Source organism: Schistocerca nitens, chromosome 8 (assembly GCF_023898315.1).
Source record: "Schistocerca nitens isolate TAMUIC-IGC-003100 chromosome 8, iqSchNite1.1, whole genome shotgun sequence".
In the NCBI taxonomy this organism is placed as follows: domain Eukaryota; kingdom Metazoa; phylum Arthropoda; class Insecta; order Orthoptera; family Acrididae; genus Schistocerca; species Schistocerca nitens.
Genome location: NC_064621.1, coordinates 270,123,643 through 270,148,079, shown reverse-complemented (window position 1 = coordinate 270,148,079; position 24,437 = coordinate 270,123,643).

Genomic DNA, 24,437 nt, shown 5'->3' with positions numbered 1-24,437 from the left:
AAGGAAAGAACACACATCCATGCCCGAGGCAGGATTCGTACCTGCGACCGTAGCGGTCGCTCGGTTCCAGACTGTAGCACCTAGAACCGCACGGCCACTCCGGCCGGCTGAGATATCTACAATATGACTGTATTTATAACTATTTCTGACAGCGAACCGAAGAACAAATCTCTGTTTACGTTGCTAATCAGAGAAAAGTGTGATTAGTAGTCTTGAGGAAAGACAAAATCGAGTGAGCTTACGGGATCGGAAACTTGCTGAACTCAGACTATTACGGGCGCTAGCAGATGAACTCAGCGATGTAAGAACTCGAATGGGGTCAGTATAGGAAGCAGTCTGCCTTGTCGTAAACAGCCTCTACGCGCCTAAGACAAGGACGAAGAAACTTAACTAAGTAGCAGCGTCCTTATCAGGCCTCTGAGATGTCCTTGCCATTGAACGTAGAGCTGCAGTTTCAGACTAAAACGCCTATTGTCCGCTAAGTGAGATAAAACTTTCAGAGGAATGGTTGGCGCACCGTCACAGTTACCGACCACGGAGTCAGGGCACATGTAAACAAAGAGTCAATAAGCGTACGCTCTTGGACAAGCATGATGAGCATAGCGTATCCACTCATTGAGGTCACGCAACAAGTAGTAATAATGTAGTTTATATGTGTTACGTCTGCGATCTGTTTAATGTATGTGTTATTCTATTGTTTTAAGAATGTATGGTGAATTTATTTTTGTTTCAGTGGGCCGTTAGAGTTGTGTATTGGTTTCGTGTAAATTCTTTCTTGTTTTTTGTTGTACGTACACGCATTTTCGAAGGACGGAGGAAATGCCTAAAGTTCGTTTCCTCAGGTGGCAAGTAACCCGACGGTTGGTAGTTTCCAGATCTTGCTACATGTCATCAACGGAACAGCAATGCATACTGTTTGCATTTAACCGTTAGAGTCTGGTGAGTTATTATCCTGGCAACAGGATACATTATGACAAGTCTTCAATGAACACTGAGGTTGACCGTCGATGTGTGAGACATAACGAATGAACTTCACAAATTGAAATATTGATTCATAGAATTGCAAAGAGAAGAGCAGGGTAACAAATTTATCACCGCTATTCATGTTGAATGCTAGGTTATCGTACTGCAACTGAGAACTCAACTGACGCAGAATGACTGACATTGTACCGCAAACGCTAGTTCGTAGGAATAGAGGGTGCTTCTACGTAGTAGGGAAAACAGTAAAAACAGAGTTCTTTTAATGGCGGACAAAGAAGTTATCTAGGAGCTGAATAACACGAGCAGGCAGGTGCAAACGAAGGCAGACACTGCCAAAACCGTAGTAGAATACCATGTCACATAGTTTCGAATTTAGAGCGAGTCGTTTGGAATAACATCAAAATGGCACCTGAGTTAACGGTAAAATTTGCCCCGTTGTCCGTACACCCGGCATACAAAGAAAATAATGAATAGTGGTATGGGGGAAGGACAAAAACGACTGAGTTTATGGAGCAACAAACTAGCTGTAACCAGACTGTTACGAGCACTGTTACGATGTAAGAATTGAAATGGTATTGTTATAGGAAACAGTCTATCATGCCGTTAATAAGTAATTTAGTTCGATACTACAACCACACAACAATAATTCTTGGCGAGGTTGCGCCTAGCAGAAAAAGACTTTCCTGCGGAGTTACTGACACGTGACAGAGGTGCTGGAAATGAACATAGCCGTGTTTTACCACAAATGGTTCAAATGACTCTAAGCACCATGGGACTTAACATCTGAGGTCATCAGTCCCCTAGACGTAAAACTACTTAAACCTAACTAACCTAAGGACATCACACATATCCAATCCCGAGGCAGGATTTGAACCTGTGGCCGTAGCAGCAGCGTGGTTCCGGACTGAAGCGCCTACAGCTGCTCGTCCACAGCGTCCGGTTGTTTTACCACAAAGCAACCTCTGATGCCAATACGGACTGAGCGAATCTGTACGTATTGGTAAGATTACGAGGGGTAAGAACGAGCGCACTGTGTGGATGTTATGCAGTTCACCTCTATCCAGTAAGGTGGGGAACAATGGGTAAATGAGTACAAGTAAGGACGTGAGAGCTATTAATAAAAATCAAGGGCCTTGCAAGAGAAAATATCACCATTTGTTCAGTCAGAGAAGTGCAGACTTAAGAACAGACGTGGGAAGTGTAGCTGGTTCTGATAATGCAGAGGCAACGGAATGTTAGAAAGGAACATTGGCACTATATCCTCATTTTCAGAGGGTAGGAGAACATTGGATGTACGCTGTTTTTGCACCGGAAGCTGTGATCATCAATTGCAACGAAAAGGAAAAAGCTGAAGGCATGGCAAGTTTCGAGTAACTTAATAGTGGTATTTTGGTGAACGGCACAACGTGTGGGATAGCCGGGACAAATTTGCGTCTCTCAGGTACACTCACGGTTACGACTGTACTGGAACATACGCAGTGTGCATTGTATTGGCCAGAGAGACCATTGGAAATATTTCCCCTGCAAAACCTAACCTACCTTAACAACAATCTAAATCCCGATCTCAGATACTCTGTGGGCACACTAATAACATCTGAGCACGGGAATATTTAAGTGGGGCAAATGTTCCAACATATTCAGCAATATCAAGATGAACGTCGGCCGAAGAACCCGAGACAGAAGCCAATAGGCAGTTTGTCAACAAGTGGCCACGAAAGCCTCAACAATTTTGTAATATCAAGAGAACCTACTTCGTGATGTAGTAAAGATAAGCATCATGACCACTAGTATTGCCATTTTTATGACATCAATATGGGCACTTTACTTATCTCTCCGACAAACAAGTATCGCTTTTCCAGATCTAGCAACATCTCAGACACCTGTCGAATGATTAACTAACGTAATCCAAAAAATGTAGACTAAAAAACTAAAATTATTATGGATTGTGAACACGAAAATAAGGATACTGCAACTTAACTCTGTAAAGGATTCATGAAACCGAAACTTAAGAATAATCGTACAGATTTGGGAAATTATGCGAAAATCCATATGATGGCTTGGTTCTCACGAGCATATAAGTTGGTGTGCAATGACCACGATGCACAGTTATATAAGTACACATATGAGATTGTTACAGAGGGTAGTCAAATGAAAAATTTCTTTAAACAAGGGAGGAGGGTTTCGAAAAGGCATTATTTTTTATATTTTTGAATGTTCTGTCAGAGAGTTTGAAAAAGAGAGGTCATGGGCTGGTCTGCGATCCGGAACGTCGGCACTTTGAAAACTACGTATAGCGCCCGCACAGATCAGAACTTCGTGAGGTTATAGGGCTGAAGCGGGAATATTCTGTGATGTCCCATAGAAAATTCCGCACTTTTTCAACCGAAAATTGCCGAGGAAAAAATGTGTTATATTGCTTATTGAACACCTCTCATGTTGTTATTATCTGTTCACATAATCAAGTTTGAGGGGCCCTTAGAGAGCACACCTCCGATCTAATCTACTAGTTATCTCTGATACGGTACCTCAGTATAAAACAGTGGCAGATACATTGTTAGAAGTGCCAGGCTGACCTAAAAGAAACGTGCAAATAACGCAAAGATTATGCTGGAAGCTGTGACGAGATTGCCTTCACATTATTCGTGTACGTCTCCTGGCCATAACCCAACCCCATTGTCTCTCTTAGCTTCCTCTTCTATTGTGAACACTTACGTTATGGATATAGCATTACAGAGAATGGGGAGAGTGAATTGTAAACGATACGCTGATGCTAATTGTTTTGTGATATATTCAGGAATTTCGCATTAGTAACACAAATTTTTCGTAGTACCTTCCTGGTTAGAAACATTTCAAATTCTGATCCGAATCAGTTCAGTTGTTAATCCCGAGCTTTCGAATAATTTTATAGCTAAATTTGAAACCTCAACAGACATAAGGTGACACACAATTCGTAATAGTTACACTATGTATATGTTTGTATTGATACAAAAACAAAGAATTAGTTACATAAACGATTTCAGTTAAGTTATTAAGAACCCATTTTCAGATACGTGGAAGCAAAAGTGACACAAGTGTCACTGGTGGGAATCGTTGATTTCCATTGCTGATAACAATTTTCCTCTACTTTTTATATACTTTCAGATATTATTTCGGCAATTGAAAGCGTTTGTCTAACTGTTAGTGTACATTTGATCCAAACAAATGAATTAATAGTAATTGACTTCCTACCATCATCAGGAATAAAATCAGTTTTAGGATATGCGATTCTGATAAAGAGAAAGTAATTCCAAGAATTTACTTTGGTATTCCTAAGATTAGTCTGCAAACAATTTCTTATTGTTGAGACGAACAGTTTATAGTAGAAGAATTTTGAATCTACACTCCTGGAAATGGAAAAAAGAACACATTGACACCGGTGAGTCAGACCCACCATACTTGCTCCGGACACTGCGAGAGGGCTGTACAAGCAATGATCACACGCACGGCACAGCGGACACACCAGGAACCGCGGTGTTGGCCGTCGAATGGCGCTAGCTGCGCAGCATTTGTGCACCGCCGCCGTCAGTGTCAGCCAGTTTGCCGTGGCATACGGGGCTCCATCGCAGTCTTTAACACTGGTAGCATGCCGCGACAGCGTGGACGTGAACCGTATGTGCAGTTGACGGACTTTGAGCGAGGGCGTATAGTGGGCATGCGGGAGGCCGGGTGGACGTACCGCCGAATTGCTCAACACGTGAGGCGTGAGGTCTCCACAGTACATCGATGTTGTCGCCAGTGGTCGGCGGAAGGTGCACGTGCCCGTCGACCTGGGACCGGACCGCAGCGACGCACGGATGCACGCCAAGACCGTAGGATCCTACGTAGTGCCGTAGGGGACCGCACCGCCACTTCCCAGCAAATTAGGGACACTGTTGCTCCTGGGGTATCGGCGAGGACCATTCGAAAACGTCTCCATGAAGCTGGGCTACGGTCCCGCACACCGTTAGGCCGTCTTCCGCTCACGCCCCAACATCGTGCAGCCCGCCTCCAGTGGTGTCGCGACAGGCGTGAATGGAGGGACGAATGGAGACGTGTCGTCTTCAGCGATGAGAGGCTGGGCTACGGTCCCGCACACCGTTAGGCCGTCTTCCGCTCACGCCCCAACATCGTGCAGCCCGCCTCCAGTGGTGTCGCGACAGGCGTGAATGGAGGGACGAATGGAGACGTGTCGTCTTCAGCGATGAGAGTCGCTTCTGCCTTGGTGCCAATGATGGTCGTATGCGTGTTTGGCGCCGTGCAGGTGAGCGCCACAATCAGGACTGCATACGACCGAGGCACACAGGGCCAACACCCGGCATCATGGTGTGGGGAGCGATCTCCTACACTGGCCGTATACCACTGGTGATCGTCGAGGGGACACTGAATAGTGCACGGTACATCCAAACCGTCATCGAACCCATCGTTCTACCATTCCTAGACCGGCAAGGGAACTTGCTGTTCCAACAGGACAATGCAAGTCCGCATGTATCCCGTGCCACCCAACGTGCTCTAGAAGGTGTAAGTCAACTACCCTGGCCAGCAAGATCTCCGGATCTGTCCCCCATTGAGCATGTTTGGGACTGCATGAAGCGTCGTCTCACGTTGTCTGCACGTCCAGCACGAACGCTGGTCCAACTGAGGCGCCAGGTGGAAATGGCATGGCAAGCCGTTCCACAGGACTACATCCAGCATCTCTACGATCGTCTCCATGGGAGGATAGCAGCCTGCATTGCTGCGAAAGGTAGATATACACTGTACTAGTGCCGACATTGTGCATGCTCTGTTGCCTGTGTCTATGTGCCTGTGGTTCTGTCAGTGTGATCATGTGATGTATCTGACCCCAGGAATGTGTCAATAAAGTTTCCCCTTCCTGGGACAATGAATTCACGGTGTTCTTATTTCAATTTCCAGGAGTGTATGTTGGATAACACTCGTCTCTGGTTATTCTGTAATGTATTACTAATTAAGTATTTTTTATGTTGTTTAGGTTCGTAATTACTACTTTCTACGTTGTTTAGGTTCTTAAATACAAATAAGTGAATTTAAATGTCTCATTGTACTGAAGTTTTGTTTGACAGAAAGTTGCGTTTGCTGAAAATGCTCTGAACAAGCTACTTCTTATTAGAAACATGGAAGTACGTTATGTTACTTAACTCTTTATACAATTCAAGAATTCGAAAAAAAATTGTAAAGGAAAAAAATAATTTATCATTTTTCCTTTGTATGGTGTCAAGTCTATTTTCTTGAAAAACTAGTAGTAATCACCTATCTAGCTGGATCCCACCGCCCCTGGTATCTTGTTTTCACAGTTAAAAATGTCTTGGTGAAACTTTCACCTAGTTCATTACTGCTTGCTCCTAGGTTTACTACCAAGTAGTCCATGTTCGAATGGAGTGTAAGTTTATCCCCAATCGTGTGACTCGTGGGTAGAGTACTTTAATTAGAATCATGAAATACTGTCTTATTTTCTCCAGTATATCAAACATAAGAAAATCATCACCCACAAAAGAAATTTATGGCTGTGAACTTAGTCAAAGATCTACCTGAACTCAATTTATTGCACATTCATGTAATTAAGTATATTTACAGATGTATTTAATTACATTTAAAACAAACAAATGGAACAAACACTGAAATGTGTAGACTAATGCCTTTGAAGAGTAGGAGAATGGGAATGTGATTCAAGCGAATGCGTATTTGTGGAAAATTGCTACATTCAAAGAAGTTGCACCGCGACTGTCGAAAGTTTGTGCGTAGAGAAAGAATATAATACAGAACGGTATGTATGTTCATCTAATGCCAGAGTTGAAGGCATGTTAAACCTAACTGCAAAGAAGGGTTTGGAAGGAAGCCTGAAATTAATGAATGGTTTTATCAATTAATTCATCTTTGCTACAGTTTGCTTCACTGTTATGGATCGATCTCAGCATACTCGAATCTGTGAGTGGCAGCTGATGTAGCTGCAAAATCGTTCACTGGCTCTGTACCAGCAACACGGCCCTGACTGCGTCTAAGTTCAAATAACCCATATGACGGCCTCTCGACCCAGACGAACCTAGAGTAGTAGAGTAGAAGTGAAGTCTGTCCATGGAGAAATCTGTCTGTTAATATAGGGAAGTAAGAAGTAACCGTCTGCAGAGTGCCTCCTTTAAGGGAAACTCTGTGCTCAGCGTTTTTCAAAGATGTTTGATTTTGATTGATGGAATAGAACTTGTTGTGATTGTCGCCGGTAAGAATTTCTCTTACAAAATACTGGTTTCCCTCCCTTACTGGCATTTCGGTTGCTTAAGCAGTAAAAACACTAGTTAATCTTGGCGCTCAAAATGTGTCTGAATTTCTCCCTCTGTCTGTCGTTTCTCTTGAGCTGGCGAAAACGGAAGGACCTCTGTAAGCACAAGTGCCATCCATTACTCCCAGTTCTAAATTATTTATGTGAACCAATGATAGCCATTCTTACTACTCCTTAAGTACCTGATTTAGAGCCACCTGAGCGAGGTGTTGGCGTCCCATGAATTTCAAAAGAGCCCTAAACTTTCTGTTCCCGTTCAACTTCCTTAGTTGTTAACAGCCCCTAGATTTCAGCGAATTTCGACTGTCTGTTGTGTTGTATTGTACCTTGTGACCTCACAGCTCACAGAAAACAGACTATCATCCCCACTTCCTGTAGATGTAATCTGAATTGCTTGACTTCCAATGCTCGGCGCCATGGCGCCTTCCTTTCAGATCATAGCCATACCCAACTCTAAACAGGAGTGGAAATCATTATAAAGGCAGAGTTCCTACGAAAGTAATATACAATGTCTACAGAACACATGTATCGAATTTACAATGAAAGTAGTACACACATATAAGGCACAAATAGTCATGACTTAATTACATAGTTTTTCTTTCATAACATGTATAACAAAATAAAGCTTTCTAATTTACTGGCTGGAAAATGGTATAAAGGGCCTTACTGGTGTGTTATATTGTTGCATAGTCAGCACTTTGTCCATAACTCTGTTCTTCATAATTACCTCAAAAATTCTATTCGATATTGATTTTATTAAGGTTTGCAGTTCTTGCAGTGAAATCGTCAAACACTCTTCTCCTATCGCTCTTTTCAGCTCACATACATCACGAAATTTCCTTCCATTCCGACAGAAATGCCTTTCAAGATTTCCCCAAAGTTTTCCTTGGACTTCAAATCCAGGTTACGCGCTGGCCAGATTAAGATATCGATATCTTTATCATCTAATCACTTTTTGGTTGTGAAGAAACTTGTGCAGATGCATTATTTTGATGAAACATTAGAGTTTCTCCCCTAGTTCTTCATACATTCTGCAGTTGTTTCTCGAAGGCGACATCTTTTCACTTGGCAAAATTTGTCGTACACGTCTGGCAATTATTGACCAATGTAAATCAGCAACAAGTTTAGAGGAATAACAGTTTGCGGCCCTTGCTTTGCGCTAAGGTAACTTTCCGAAGCGTCAGATAATTTTATACGTTGGCAGTAGCATATTTTTTGTCCATATCGTGCGCCGAATCCAATGAAATTATACACTCCTGGAAATGGAAAAAAGAACACATTGACACCGGTGTGTCAGACTCACTATACTTGCTCCGGACACTGCGAGAGGGCTGTACAAGCAATGATCACACGCACGGCACAGCGGACACACCAGGAACCGCGGTGTTGGCCGTCGAATGGCGCTAGCTGCGCAGCATTTGTGCACCGCCGCCGTCAGTGTCAGCCAGTTTGCCGTGGCATACGGAGCTCCATCGCAGTCTTTAACACTGGTAGCATGCCGCGACAGCGTGGACGTGAACCGTATGTGCAGTTGACGGACTTTGAGCGAGGGCGCATAGTGGGCATGCGGGAGGCCGGGATGACGTACCGCCGAATTGCTCAACACGTGGGGCGTGAGGTCTCCACAGTACATCGATGTTGTCGCCAGTGGTCGGCGGAAGGTGCACGTGCCCGTCGACCTGGGACCGGACCGCAGCGACGCACGGATGCACGCCAAGACCGTAGGATCCTACGCAGTGCCGTAGGGGACCGCACCGCCACTTCCCAGCAAATTAGGGACACTGTTGCTCCTGGGGTATCGGCGAGGACCATTCGCAACCGTCTCCATGAAGCTGGGCTACGGACCCGCACACCGTTAGGTCGTCTTCCGCTCACGCCCCAACATCGTGCAGCCCGCCTCCAGTGGTGTCGCGACAGGCGTGAATGGAGGGACGAATGGAGACGTGTCGTCTTCAGCGATGAGAGTCGCTTCTGCGTTGGTGCCAATGATGGTCGTATGCGTGTTTGGCGCCGTGCAGGTGAGCGCCACAATCAGGACTGCATACGACCGAGGCACACAGGGCCAACACCCGGCATCATGGTGTGGGGGGCGATCTCCTACACTGGCCGTACACAACTGGTGATCGTCGAGGGGACACTGAATAGTGCACGGTACATCCAAACCGTCATCGAACCCATCGTTCTACCATTCCTCGACCGGCAAGGGAACATGCTGTTCCAACAGGACAATGCACGTCCGCATGTATCCCGTGCCACCCAACGTGCTCTAGAAGGTGTAAGTCAACTACCCTGGCCAGCAAGATCTCCGGATCTGTCCCCCATTGAGCATGTTTGGAACTGGATGAAGCGTCGTCTCACGCGGTCTGCACGTCCGGCACGAACGCTGGTCCAACTGAGGCGCCAGGTGGAAATGGCATGGCAAGCCGTTCCACAGGACTACATCCAGCATCTCTACGACCGTCTCCATGGGAGAATAGCAGGCTGCATTGCTGCGAAAGGTAGATATACACTGTACTAGTGCCGACATTGTGCATGCTCTGTTGCCTGTGTCTATGTGCCTGTGGTTCTGTCAGTGTGATCATGTGATGTATCTGACCCCAGGAATGTGTCAATAAAGTTTCCCCTTCCTGGGACAATGAATTCACGGTGTTCTTATTTCAATTTCAAGGAGTGTAAATTACTCAGTCTGAAAGGTTCTACTACTTGGCAATTTGAAGATTAGAGAGTACCATTTCCTGCAAGCACCGATTTCCTGTTTTTTTCATCAGACGTTTTCCACGTGGCTACGTCACAGTCGTGGTTTATGTACACAATAAGCACCGTCAGAAATGGTGTATTTCCCCTATCTACATGAAAGACATGTACAAAAACAATAAACACCAAGCTCCACCCTTTACCTCCTACATCATTGATGCCTTGTCTTGTTATACACTGTACTACTGACATAAAATGCGATGCCATTTGATCGCATTCGGCAGTATACTGAATCTCATACTACTGCATACTCACTGTGCGCAGATGTTCCAACCGATAGTGTTAACTTTACGACTAATATCCATGTCTTTATACTGATTTCCAATACTGTAGTTACCTAGCGCTTCCATTCACGTGAATTCGAGCGGTGATCCTACAAATGAGGACTTATACCCTACAGTTTATTGCCCTACTTCACATCATTCATTCTCTGGACAATACAGCTTGCCATCACAGTGGCTCCTCATGTAACTATGCATATAAATGAACATAAGATGTAATATAAGTAGTAAAGTACTATCACAAGTACTGAACTACATTTCAATATCTAGTGGAGATGAATTCTTCAGTTATGGTACGGTTCGGTATAATCGGTTGTGTAACAGGAGAAAGCCTACCTTTGGAGACATTCAACATCCTTTGCATTTATATCTCCTTAAAAAGGTTTTAACAAGCATCTGCCTCATCTGTCCACGTCTTTGGCGAGAAAGTCGTTCATTATCTTCACAAAAGCATTCCATGCTGCCTGCTTTTCTAAACTTGTTCTCTCTCAGTTTCTGAATCATTTATGATTTTCCTGATGACAGATCCATTAAAAACTTCTCCCTTCAGTTTCACTCAGTTTAGGAACAAGTTCTGTCAAATTCTTAAAACCAGCACCTTCCTTAACCCATAGCTTTCACGAATTTTTTTATCGGTACAAACATTATATGATATTGGGGGATATGTCGCCATACTATATGTCTCTTTCATTGAAACTGAATGAGCAACTGGAATAGAAGGCATTGGCTTCCATTGTGAAGTAAAACTGTTTTCAGTCTGCATTTTCATAAATCAATGAGGAGGCACCATTACTCGTATATTGGATCATTATGTATCTCATCCTAACAAACATGTTTATTATCTAAAGAAATGCAGCAATCACCTTGTTGCTTACAGAACAGTCAAAACGCAACATTTAATTTCATAAAACAGGTTATGTTAGTATTTTCATATAAGATATTCCGTTCTTGTAATATTCATCTAAGAAGTTCAGCTTACTGCTTAGGGGGGCATGTCACGAAATAAGTTATGAAGTTTATGTTGATAGATTTAATTGGATTTTCTGGTTTTTAAATGAAATAAAAGTTATTATAAGGAATGTCCATCCTCAGACGAATTGCTAGTATCACTATATCGTGGAATATAAATCTACTCACACTGAAATGGACGTGCTGGTATTATAAATCCTTTCCTTGCAGAACTTTTCTAATGGCTGATGGCAGAATGGAGTAGGCAGTTTCTTTCTTTCGTCCTTGACATATTCTTCAGCCTCCTTCATGCAAAAAAGTCTTCGAAATGGTTAGCCAAGACGAGATCGTTTTGGGTGGGGTATGTGATTCACTGCATTGAGATCTGTTGGACATGCTGAGGCTTCTTACTTTCGCATTGATGTTACTGATGCAGACCATAGTTTTAGTGTAGCTGTAGCAGATGGAGCAATAAGACACATTATCAACAGCAATATTAAGTGTTGACTGAAACGGAACTGTGAGAAATTTGATATAAAAGTGGAAAAATGTATATTAAGTCTGAAATACCACGTGGAAAAGGGTATAATAAAGTCTAAAGTAACATATTCACATGTGAAGTTGCTAGTCTCCCGTGAGGGTCCTCCACAGGTGGTGGATAAGGGAATGATCTCTAGAGATAGAGGGTATTGGGGAAAGAAAATACTTGGGATGGACCAAAACTTACAGGTGCTGCCTTGTAGTTAGACATTGGCTTATCAAAGGCTAAAGGAAGACAAGCCTGAATTCATTGGAAAAAAATACAAAGAAAACCCATTAAATGGTAAAGCTACAGAAACGGACTATGGAAACGGGAAGGTGGAACATTAGAGAACTGAGGAATAAAGAAGGGGAATAATTAGAGTTAGAAAACAGAAAATAGAACATTATTGTGTTATCGGAAACAAAACGGAGGGGAAACACAAGAAAATAAAGGATCTTATTTACATTTATAAAGCGAGTTGGAGAAATGTCAAAGGGCAAGGGGAGGAATGTCGATAATAATAAAAAAATTGCAGTAACGTATTACAAGTCGCGGACCTATTGTTGAAATTCTGATTAAAGTAAATATAACTTTTCATGGAGACAAAACTATTACAACAGCCGTCTATACTGTATCTGAGGATGAACTACATCAAACAGAAGAAACATTCTTCAATAAATTAAATGAGTTAGTAGAAGAGATAAGAAATACAAGAGAAACAATAGTAGCTGGGCATTTCATTACTAGAACAGGGCGGCAAGTAGGAATTGAAATAGTAGGACCACATGGAGAAAAATATAACAGATGATAATGGGCTAAGATAATGGTTTCGGTCCATGTACAGAAATTTGTAAATATACATGGCATCAAGAAATACTCCAATTACAAACAATTATTGATTACATAACAATTCGCCTAAAAAGATTTTTAACAGCAGAAGGTTTTATAGCATACAGAGGAATAAACCATAGTGACCATGATGTGGTTAACCTTAAAATTATCTTTCCACAGGTAGACATAAAAAGTAGAGGAGAAATTGTTAATGAGGAGGAACATTTTAAAACTGAAATAAAAATCCCAAGGTATAATGAACAGAGCCTAAAAATGAAAGTACAGTGCATGTATTAAAAAAAAGATTAGATGAAACGATAACTGAAACAGAATTTGACAATAAAAGTATACAATATAAATAAATCGTTAATGCTCTACTAAGGCAGCCAAACAAGCCCTGAGCGAATAAATTAAGTATGAGGAAAAAATTTATGTACTGTTTTGATGCAGAAACTGAGAGGGAGGTATAAATAAATTAAGAAAAAATACTTCAAAAGGTTAAATACACAAATTATCCAGGAAAAACTTATAACTAAGAGCACACCAAGCAAGAATTAGGAAAATGGGAACAGAAGCAAAAAATTTTGGTACACTAGCTGTAATAAAATTATTAAGCTAATAGGAGATAATAGAAGCACAGAAGCGTGGAAGATATTAAAAACGCTAGTAAAAAATTCTAAAGAAACTCAACAAATTTACTATATTAGTATCCAGAATTGGGAAAAGTATTTCAGTGAACTATTGACTGAAAACAGAGTAGAATTAATAACGATATAGAATATACCAAAAATAATGACAGCATTTCACTGAATGTGGAAGTAGTAAAAAAATTTATTAAAACTTATAAAACAGGGAGTGCTACTGGGATTGGAGGAGTACCAACTGAACTAGTTTAATATGGTACATATAAATTACACGTTCTTTTAAAAGGCCTTTTTGAAAAATGCTTAAATGGTGAGGCTATACAAGAAGAATGGAAAGTAGGATTTGTATCAGCAATCCAAAAGAAAGGAAGAAAGGATGAGTGTGAGAACTACAGAGGAATAACTAATGTATTTAGCAGACTTAACGGAAGGATTATAAAAAAACGTTTTAGAAACAGAATTTAGACAAATGGAGACCAAGGAACAGGATGACTTCAGAGCAGGGAAATCAACTATACAACATATAGTCTGCCTGCACCAAATAATTGAACAGAAATAAGTTAGAAGTCAACCGTTCCATTTAGTATTTCTAGACATAGAAAAAGTATATGATGATATACCCACCTGTAACTTGTGGCAAGCTTTAAAAGCTTTTAATGGTAGTTCCATTATAATTAAATTATTATGATTTTTTATAAACACTCTATATCAAGAATAAAAGTACAAAATCGTCTCTCTCCTGGATTGAAAGTTACAAAGAGATTACCTCAAGGATGCAGTTTGTCAACAACACTTTACCAAATATATACAGAAACAGCATTGAAAAATTGGAAAAGAAAATGTAAAAACATGATGATCCCAGTAAATGATATTACGATACATTCACTATAATTTCTGATGTCCAGCTCATTTTGGTACAAGATAAAGAAGATGTAGTGTACATTACAAGGAAATTAATGGATGAGTATAAAAAATGGGGACGTCAGATTAACAAGACTATAACAAAATATATGGTAATAGGAGACGGAAATAAAGATTTGACTCTGGAAGAAAGGATTGGAACCACTAAACGCACTGAAGAGTACAAATATCATGGAGTCAATGTCACATAAGAGGGAAAACAAAACAAGGTTATTAAATCGAGAAAAAAATGCTGGGATGTTTACCATCGGTACAGTAAATAGTATTTTATTGGACCAACAGATTAGAAAGGAAACAAAAAGAAAAATCTTCAACACAATTTTCAGAAGCATTATGACATCCGCATTAGAAGTGTGGACAGTTATATCGCAAATAACAAAAACATCGATGGCAACGAAGGTAGACTTTTGGAGGCGCTCCGCAGGAATATCTAGGAGATAAAGAATCAGAAATGGAGTCATCAGTAAAAAAAAAGTACGTTATAAAGTCAACTGAAAATTTTGTAGAAGAAAAACAACTGTTATGGTATGGACATACGAAAAGGAAAAATTACCACAGAGAGTTATGAAATGGGAGCCACGAGAAAGAAATGAAAGAGGGAGACCGCTGACCACATGGATTCAAGGCATTCACACCTCTATCAGAACAAGAAATATTGAAGGAAATTTATGGGCGGATATAAAACTGGAGGATGAAAATGAAATATGATGTTTAATAATAATAAATACAAGGTTGTTGTACGAGCAAGGTGAACGTAGATTTGGCTGGTGAATGCAGGAATCTTGACGGAGGAGATAGGATACGACGATACGCAAGGGAGAACGAGAGGGAGAGAGAAAAAAAATTGTTCAAATGTGTGTGAAATCTTATGGGACTTAACTGCTAAGGTCATCAGCTTACACACTACTTAACCTAAATTATCCTAAGGACAAACACACACACCCATGCCCGAGGGAGGAATCGAACCTCTGCCGGGATGAGCCGCGCAGTCCATGACTGCAGCGCGCTGGACCGTTGGGCTAATCCCGCGGGGCAGAGAGAGAGAGAGAGAGAGAGAGCGGTTTTGTCGAAGGTTCATGACAGACGACCCTGACAATTATTGAAGACGAGCCCCCACTGACAATACCGTTGGCGCTTGAAAACAGACTACAACAAACGATACTGGCAATGACAGTTAACACACTGCGACAACAGCTTCTCTCCAGAATTAATGATACAGACTATGACGGTCGGCAGTGACGACAGAATGCTTACACAGTAACTCCGATAGCTGCTGCAATCGGTGGAAAACAGGTACTGTTGTCACCTGTTGACACAGAAAGCAATGATCGATATACGGTGGATGTCGAAAGACGACACCAATTTCACTGCTTTCAACGGCTGTCATTAATGACGTGGAGCTCTTGTCGGTCTGTTACAAGAAAATGGCAGTTTATTGTAAGAGACACAGAATCCAAACTTCGGTGCTTCATCACAATTTTGTAGGTGATGATCAACTTTATTTTATACTCGCAACTCTAACCAGATGACAGACATAACTAGAAAAGTAATCTTTGTAAATGAAAGTAATCTGACTGGTCTTTTCATAATTTACTTTAATCAACAGTTCCATTCACTATTAAGTTTTTCTGCAGAGGAAAAGCCAATGTTAAACCCAACACTATTTAAATAATAACGCACACGCACACACACACACACACACACACACACACACACACACGTACCTACTAGGCAAATATTTCAGAATAGTTACGCTACGGTTAAAATTCCCTTGTGATTGACAGACTACAGTAGGGGGAAGTGTTGCCGACTTGCAGCCAGACACGCTCCACAAGCCGCCACAAAAAGAAAATGGTTCAAATGGCTCTGAGCACTATGGGACTCAACATATGAGGCCATAAGTCCCCTAGAACTTAGAACTACTTAAACCTAACTAACCTAAGGACATCACACACATCCATGCCCGAGGCAGGATTCGAACCTGCGACCGTAGCAGTCCCGCGGTTCCGGACTGAAGCGCCTAGAACCGCACGGCCACCGCGGCCGGCAAGCCGCCACACGTACTAACAAAATAGGCACCACAGCAAGTGGGTAGCATTGGAGAAAAAGCTACCATTGGGTGGCTGCTAGCTCCTACCACTCACCACTCGACTCCCTGAAACGTCAGTCACGATATAATTAGTAGTACTCGAATTTTAATTACATTTCAATGGGTTAACTACAATTACACTGTATTCCATCTATGAATCACACTCACTAATTATGCCATAGCAGTGTTATATGTTACAGTGCGCATGTACAAGTTACTGTAATTTTCTTTCAGAAAAAGTGATTTTAGATTGGCTCACTAAGACTGTATCACATATACAGCTGTACTTTCCCGCTACGTCAAACTAAACATTTCTCTTCCTTTAGAACAAGATATCCTTCACTGAATCCGACTGAAACCTCGTTGTTAAATACCAAAATGTTTTCTTCCAACGAAACTTTATCACACTTCCTTCATCAGCGAATATTTGCCTAGAAAGCAGTGCTACCAATTTAGCTGTATATAGAGAGAATGCATGACAGTTTACCTGTTACAGTTTTCTGGTGATAACCGTAACAGTATTTGAGGATAACTCCCCTTCGTAGGCGTAGTACTGTCTCCTGCCTGTGAAGAAATTGTGACACTATTCGAAAGTTCACGAACTGAAATCATGTGTATATTTTTGAAAGGTGAGTTTTAACAGTCCTAATTGTGAACAGTACATGTTGCTTTTTTTGGATTCCATTGTACCGCCTGATGAGACCTGAGCCTTGGCTGGCTCGAGTCATGCTTGTCTTGGGTTAAACCTTGGTTGCTGTCCTGTAGTTTTACTTCTCCTGCGGTTATCGCAGTAATTTTGCGGTCCTCTCTGTGAATGGCAGCAGTAGTGTGTATCGATACTAGTACTGCTGTACTATCTTTGGTTGGCGGATATTGTTTCCAGCTGGGCGGTGTGTGACCAGTCGGTCGGTTGGCGTGGAGCAGTACTCTGGCCGGGGCCGCTGGTGGTGTGCACGGGCGGTTGGAGTGTGAGGTGCTGTTTGCGAATGCTACAAGGTTCGTCGCCCACCGATCTTTGACATGAAAGTTGAGTCTTCACTTAACCTACTATCCAGCCTCAACTGTTTGCATTTCTTCGTTTGATCCTGTTTATCGTTTTTGGGACATTCCCGTGAGCAACAACGTGTGTGGATTCAAGTCGGCTAAGATTCCTGCCATCTTCCTATGACGTTTAACTTAATGTACACCCTGTTATTGAAGTTGACCAACGGTATCTTCTGCAGTCTGGCCGTTCACGTTCCGGTTACCTGCCCTTGTCGTTGACGTAATTTTCGGCAGTGTATTTTTCTCGTCGTGTTGTTGCAGTCCAGTACGGCGTGTAGTTCGACAGCTGAGGTGTTCATGGTCTTTGTGGGTGCCAATATTCTGTGTGTCGTTGTATTAAAATCTTGTGGTCGTTTTGCTGGTTGCGTGGAGTGGAACTGATTTTGTTGATTGGTCAGTCGTCTGTCACTCGGCTTGGTTGCCTTCAGATTAAGAAGTCTTTGTACTGGCTGCCTGGCTCACCTAAACGGGCGTTAGTGTTCCAATCTCAGGCCGACCCTAGGAAACTTCTGAGCCCCGTTCCTTGTGTGTTACATAGTAATTTCTCTGGTTGGGTTTTAATTATTCGCTTGATGTGTGTCCTTCAGCCGAGTATCAATATCTCTTAAATTAATGTTCTTGTCTGGCCCTTATACAGGGCCTTCAGCCGAATTTTAGATGAGATGTTTTAAGATATGGCCTTCTGCCTTTTAAAATTGAGAACCTTCTTTCTAGGGCTTAAGCCGTTAAATTATTTGCTGATGTGCGACATTCAGCCGACTTTAAATGTCTCTTAAATTAATGTCCTTGTCTTTCCCTTGAGACATAAGATTCTTATGCTTTTGTATGAGGCCTTCAGCCAAATTTTGCATGAAATGTTTGAAGATAAAGCCTTCTGCATTTTCATTGTAACTCTTCTTATTGCTTAATAGGCTACCTCCAGCCAAGTTCCATTAAAATTAAATTACTTAGGACTTCAGCCTGTTTATGTTGAAGGTCTGGAAAATTTTTTTGGGTGAAATCTCCAGAAGAACCTTGTAGTTCTATTTCTCGCCTAGGTCTTGTGTCTTGGATTTTGAGTGCGGCCTTCACCCGACCTAAAGTTAATCAAGGGGTGTCGATTAAAGCTCTCAGTGTTTTGCATCATTTTTGTAATATTGTGTGTTGATGAATAAAGTTTTATGTTGAGTGCAACTGACAGCAACTTATATGGGCCCCTCTGCACTACCTAATCCGCTCTGTCCTGCTATCTGAGGCATTTCAAGACTATCGTTGTGTTTATTTTGCATTAAGTACAGATTTCTACAGTAGAATGATAACTGTATTGTAAAACCCCTTGTTCAAAGCACAAGCAGTGTATGATACGTACTAGCTTTCTTTATCTGATCCTCCCTCCAGTCGATGAAGTTTACTAACAATAATCGTAGATGCATGCTGGTATGGATATGTTTATCACAATCTCCAATTAAATGCAACAACATCATGATATGCATTCATCTGACCAGTTTTTATTCACATGGTGATTACAATGAAAGTTAAACTTTCAGAAAGCTGCAGAATTAACACCGCTGGTCAGATTGACGTCAAACTGCAAAGAAATACTATCGGAGAATTACACAAAAACTAAGATTAGAAATGATTTGACGATTCATAGTTAAAGATGGCTCTATAACGCATTGTGACCAAAAGTCTCAAATTATATTATAAGAACCACAGTGATGATATGGCATGAAGACGTGACCTGAAACCTATTTAATTGTTCACATTAAGTTCTTTGCTTATTTCAGTTAATTAGACTAGTTCCTATAGAGTTATAGTACTTTTCGTGACACAGACTACTGCATACGCTATGTTCCAAGAAAGTAACGTTTTCATATGACTTAGTTTTCAAGTTGTTGAGCTACTGTACAGTATGTTAAGATTGCAATCGACATTATCATATGCATTACTACGACGTTTACAAATCCAAATGTCGAGCACTGACTCATTTGCATACACCAAACGTTTATCATGATGCAATGAGGGTTTATATTACAGTTGAACAATTATGGGTTCTGTCGCTGTGTTTCTAGGTCGAGGATGCTGGAACGTGCTGAATATTGGGTCAAGATTATTACCACGATGCTAGCAAGACACAAATAGTTAGGGAGTATCAGATTGATCACTTAGGACACACAAATTCAGACACCTACATCTAGAAGCTAAAACAGAAAATCGTACATTATGGAATTCTCCTATAACTGTAGGACCGAGCGAGGTGGCGCAGTGGTTAGCACACTGGACTCGCATTCGGGAGGACGACGGTTCAATCCCGTCTCCAGCCATCCTGATTTAGGTTTTCCGTGATTTCCCTAAATCGTTTCAGGCGAATGCCGGGATGGTTCCTTTGAAAGGGCATGGCCGATTTCCTTCCCCATCCTTCCCTAACCGGAGCTTGCGCTCCGTCTCTAATGACCTCGTTGTCGACGGGACGTTAAACAACACTAACCTAACCTAACCTATAACTGTTGGCAGACTCATCTAAAACTTTGCTCTAAACAAATGTAAATACAGAAACACCTAAATTTACACTTAATGAATTTTTTTGAGCTTCGCCAGTACTTTAACAGATATAATACTGTTATAACCTTGTTAATTGAATTTCTATTTACATCAAAGAAATAGAAATCGTTTAGCCTACATCCAATAGCAAGCTATTAGAGACGTCAGCAATGAATCAAAAAGTGTTGTGGTTTCTTTCGTTTGAATTGTTTCCTGCCTGACGAGACTTTGAGTTCTGTCCACGTTCGAGTCATAACGCAGAATACATTTGAATTCAAGTACTGGTATCTTGGCGGTAGGTCTGTGTACCTCTTCGTAGCACAGGAAATTCCACGTGTGTGACAGACCAATATCTCTGCCCACAGAGTACAGGCAAAGCAGCAACTGTCGGAGCGCTGTGTTGCTCATTTTGTCACAAGAATATATGGGGTTGCTGACGTAAAAGACCAAAACTGTGAATGTTTTGATTTTTATAATCTCTCTTCTTATTGTTTTAGTAAACGTAAACTGATATTACTATGCGATAAGTGCGATCAGTATATCATGAATAACTAAGAACTCTCGAGAGCGCGTTTGTACACAAATTGCAACAAATAAATATATTACAATGCACTGTTCAGTTTTCGAGTTGCTTTGGTAATATTTTCCCGAAATATCAAATCCATTGGTACCATTATTCGTAGTTTAGACAAAAAATCGTTTAACCATTTTGTTGAGAGATTGATGGTTTAACTATTTTGTTGAGAGATTGATGGACTAAATTATTAGGTGTTATTAGATGTTAAACATGGAGAACGTCGAAGAGAAAGATTTTTTTGTACCTTAGACTGAATAGAAAGGTGTGCCAGTGAAGATGTAATTTGTGTCCGACAGCTGTTAAGGTTTGTGTTAAATTGTTTCTAAATACGGGAACAGAGATGAAGGCTGTATAGAGCGACGGTACGGCATTAAGAGGCATGGCAGAACATGTTCGAATGTCAACGGGAAAGCCGTGTCACTGCCACCGGAGAGAACGAGCGTGAAAGATTGAGCGCAGCGCCGGTCACGGAGGATGCGGGCGGACGTAGAGCGTCATCTGCGGCTTGTGGGCAGTAAAACAGCCGTCAAGGGGCAGTAACAGCTCCGTCCGCCTTATGATGCACACGTGACGCAGCGGCGCCGAATGGCGCGTAAGCCAGATGGTCCACGTTGTAAGGGGCCCTTTCGGGACGCGTGGGGAGCGAGGCGGCGAGGTCAACACTGATGCCCGTACGGTGAGGCGTGTTACGAATTATTCTGAAGGAACAACTGGGAGAGGTTTTCAACAACCTACACCGAGCCCCTCTCTGATTTATAAATGTACAAAGTGAAGCAAAATTCGCTTACTGTGGCGCTAAAATATGTTTCCTTGCATGATAACAATACAAAATATCCTGTAACAAATTCTTTCCCGTCCATATCATCCGCAGAAAAAGGACACTAGAGGAACGGTGGCAGCAATTTAAGTACATGTACAACACCATTCTTAATTCTATATAGCCGGCCGAAGTGGCCGAGCGGTTCTAGGCGCTACAGTCTGGAACCGCGCGACCCCTACGGTCGCAGGTTCGAATCCTGCCTTGGGCATGGATGTGTGTGATGTCCTTAGGTTAGTTAGGTTTAAGTAGTTCTAAGTTCTAGGGGACTGATGACCTAAGAAGTTAAATCCCATAGTGCTCAGAGCCATTTGAACCATTTGAATTCGATATTATGTAACTGCGCTGGCAAGTCAGAGCAGTGAGTAGAATTTTACGTTAGAATGCTCGTGTTCGACTCCGGATCTAGAGGTAATTTCTAATGTGAGGCTGACTCAAACGGTAGTTCGCTTTTTACTCGTTATACACCAATTTAATCATTTCTTATAAAAAAAACAAGTGCAAATTCTTTAACATTAGCTCTAAAGTTAACGCAGGACCATCAACATACCATAGTGGATGTTAGAGAAAGAGTTGAAATAGGTACCCTCAGTGATACTCAGCTAGCTCTCCGTATAATAACTTGAATTTAACTGCTGTTTTTGCACAACAGGTAACCTACAGAATTTAATTTATAAAACGGGGACGACCCAAATTTAGGTGAAAAATGGGTACTCTACATCACAAAATGATAAAATACTGAGTTTCATCAAAGTATTGAATAAAGCATTACCACTGCAAAACATTATTTATTGCTATGGACTTCAGATTAAGCACAAGTACACAAGAATATGAAATCGTTATATTCATTAAGTTTTAATTCGAGTTTACAACGAAACTCAAGTATCAGCACCTTGGCCAAATGGCTCTGAGCACTATGGGACTTAACATCTAAGGTCATCAAACCCCTAGAACTTAGAACTACTTAAACCTAACTAACCTAAGGACATCACACACATAAATGCCAAAGACAGGATTCGAACCTGCGACCGTAGCGGTCGTGCGGTTCCAGACTGAAGCGCCTAGAACCGCTCGGCCACCCCGGCTGGCTACCTTGGCGAAGGTTAGGCTATGAGACTGACGGGAATACATTCAAGTCACACAACATCTGAGGAACACTGAAGTTCGTAGATGCCAAATATTAATCTGACAGGATGGAAAGAACTACAGAAAGAATCATACATGCAGCCACCATCTTGACCGAGCACATACTGAGTTCGATATTGCCACTAAACGTACTCCAGTTAGAAACTTAGAAGCTCTAAAACTACACATGATTTTCGTGTGCTATAGTGGCTAGTAGAGGGTCCGGACCTACATGAGAAAAGTCTGTTTTGCTGCCAAATTTATTCAAGATGGCGACAATAGGTGTAACCACATTACACGGTTTCATGTGATGATGTCATGGGTCACACCCTCTCCCCTCACTTGCGCCACCTCTCCATCCCTTCCCCCCTCCCCACTCCACCACCATCGCTCCCCCTTCTCCACCATCGGGGAAGTGATAAAATCTCAGACTGTGCCGGTGTGGAAGTAAATACGGTGTTTTTTTTTATATGTGGAATTACGATTCTACCTATTGGAATAATTCTCCAATACTACTTGATATTCGAGGGAAAGCCTCACTCGTTCATCAGCCTCAGCCACGTGCACTATGTTCTGAAGTGATGAAATGTTAGCGTTGAATAGAGACGACTTCAATAACTAAATTACCTGCAAGCATGCAGCTGAAGGACTGTGTCCAGTACTACATGTCTGTCTGTAGTTGCTACTATTATTGCTATTACCACATGTAAAAGTTCTCCTTGGTTGTTCAGTAGCAGCAGTGCCTTCTAGCTTATCGAGATTTGCAGCAACATAACAGCCCAACTTGTCAGCCCTTGTTGTCAGCAGTGATCTCTAGCACGGTGGGTCATATAGCGGATCTATCAGCATGTTGGAGATAGACAGCGATGAGCTACTATGTGTGCCAATCGACAATGGAGACGCCCAACGTGTGCCTGACTCAGAGAAATGCATCAGGGGTCGCAAACAGCACGCTGCAGGTCAGTGCTAGACTCCTACAAATGCACCATCCATTCACCTATGGGACATTCTAGTGATACTGCAGGACAGAACGTTGGTGTAGTGGATGAGAAGATACCTGTTGCTCCCAGTGGGCTGCTGCTATTCACTTTAACACGTAATTTAACTCCTAGTGGATCAAAGCGTCCGAATATAGACATAGAAGCAACTGGTGACTGGCATGTGGTGATTGAGACTGAGAATGTGATGTTAAAGTGCGAGTTACTCGGTCGAAATGCGATGAGGTGTGTCATGCAGTGCTGTACATCGGTGCACAGATGGGTACAGAATATAAACCATTTCTTTGTCCTCGAGACATTTACTGAACTGGTCTGATGCTATCACATCAATGCATGATGACGCAGTACTTGGGGTGAAAACTAGGTGTCTATTCATTTGTTTACAGCAGTCTACTGCTATGAACTAATTTCGACTATTCGTGCTGCTGCCATTTGTGTCAGAGAGACAGCACTGCCGGCTACTACGTATTCAGGCTGTGTACAATGAAATTGTGAACTATGACTGTATGTATAGTATACATGAGAATGATTTAGAACAGTGTTTCAGTTCGTGTATCACTGCAGTGCCAAAGTCAGCCACTATTACTGAAATATTTATGGAATCGAGCCGCACTAAAGTTACAGATGAAATACCCGAGTTCTGTGACGCTCCCGTAAGTTCGAGGGAAATATGAGAAGAGTTTAATGCATACAGGGAACAGGTATTTGCTGAATGCTGTGTTGCTGTGAAAAATGAATCAGTGGGTTTTGCTGATTTACTTCAACCTCTATACCATTGCCGAAATATAAATAAAGAAATAATATATTATCGTAAATCATTATAATTCACTGATTTATAGTCATTGCAACTCAGTTGGTAAGGTGTTAGTTACTGATTGTGCTTTAGTAGCTACAGATATAATATTTTTTCTTTCTATGAAAGCCTGTTTCACTTCAATAGCTGAGTAGTTAGTATCATGGGTGGGGGGGGAGGGGGAAGCACCATCATCAGAAGGACTTTGGTGTAAGCGACTGGTCCTGGAATGGCATAGAAGACCAGAACAAGGAGAAGCAGAATAAGAAGAGTGTGACGCTCCA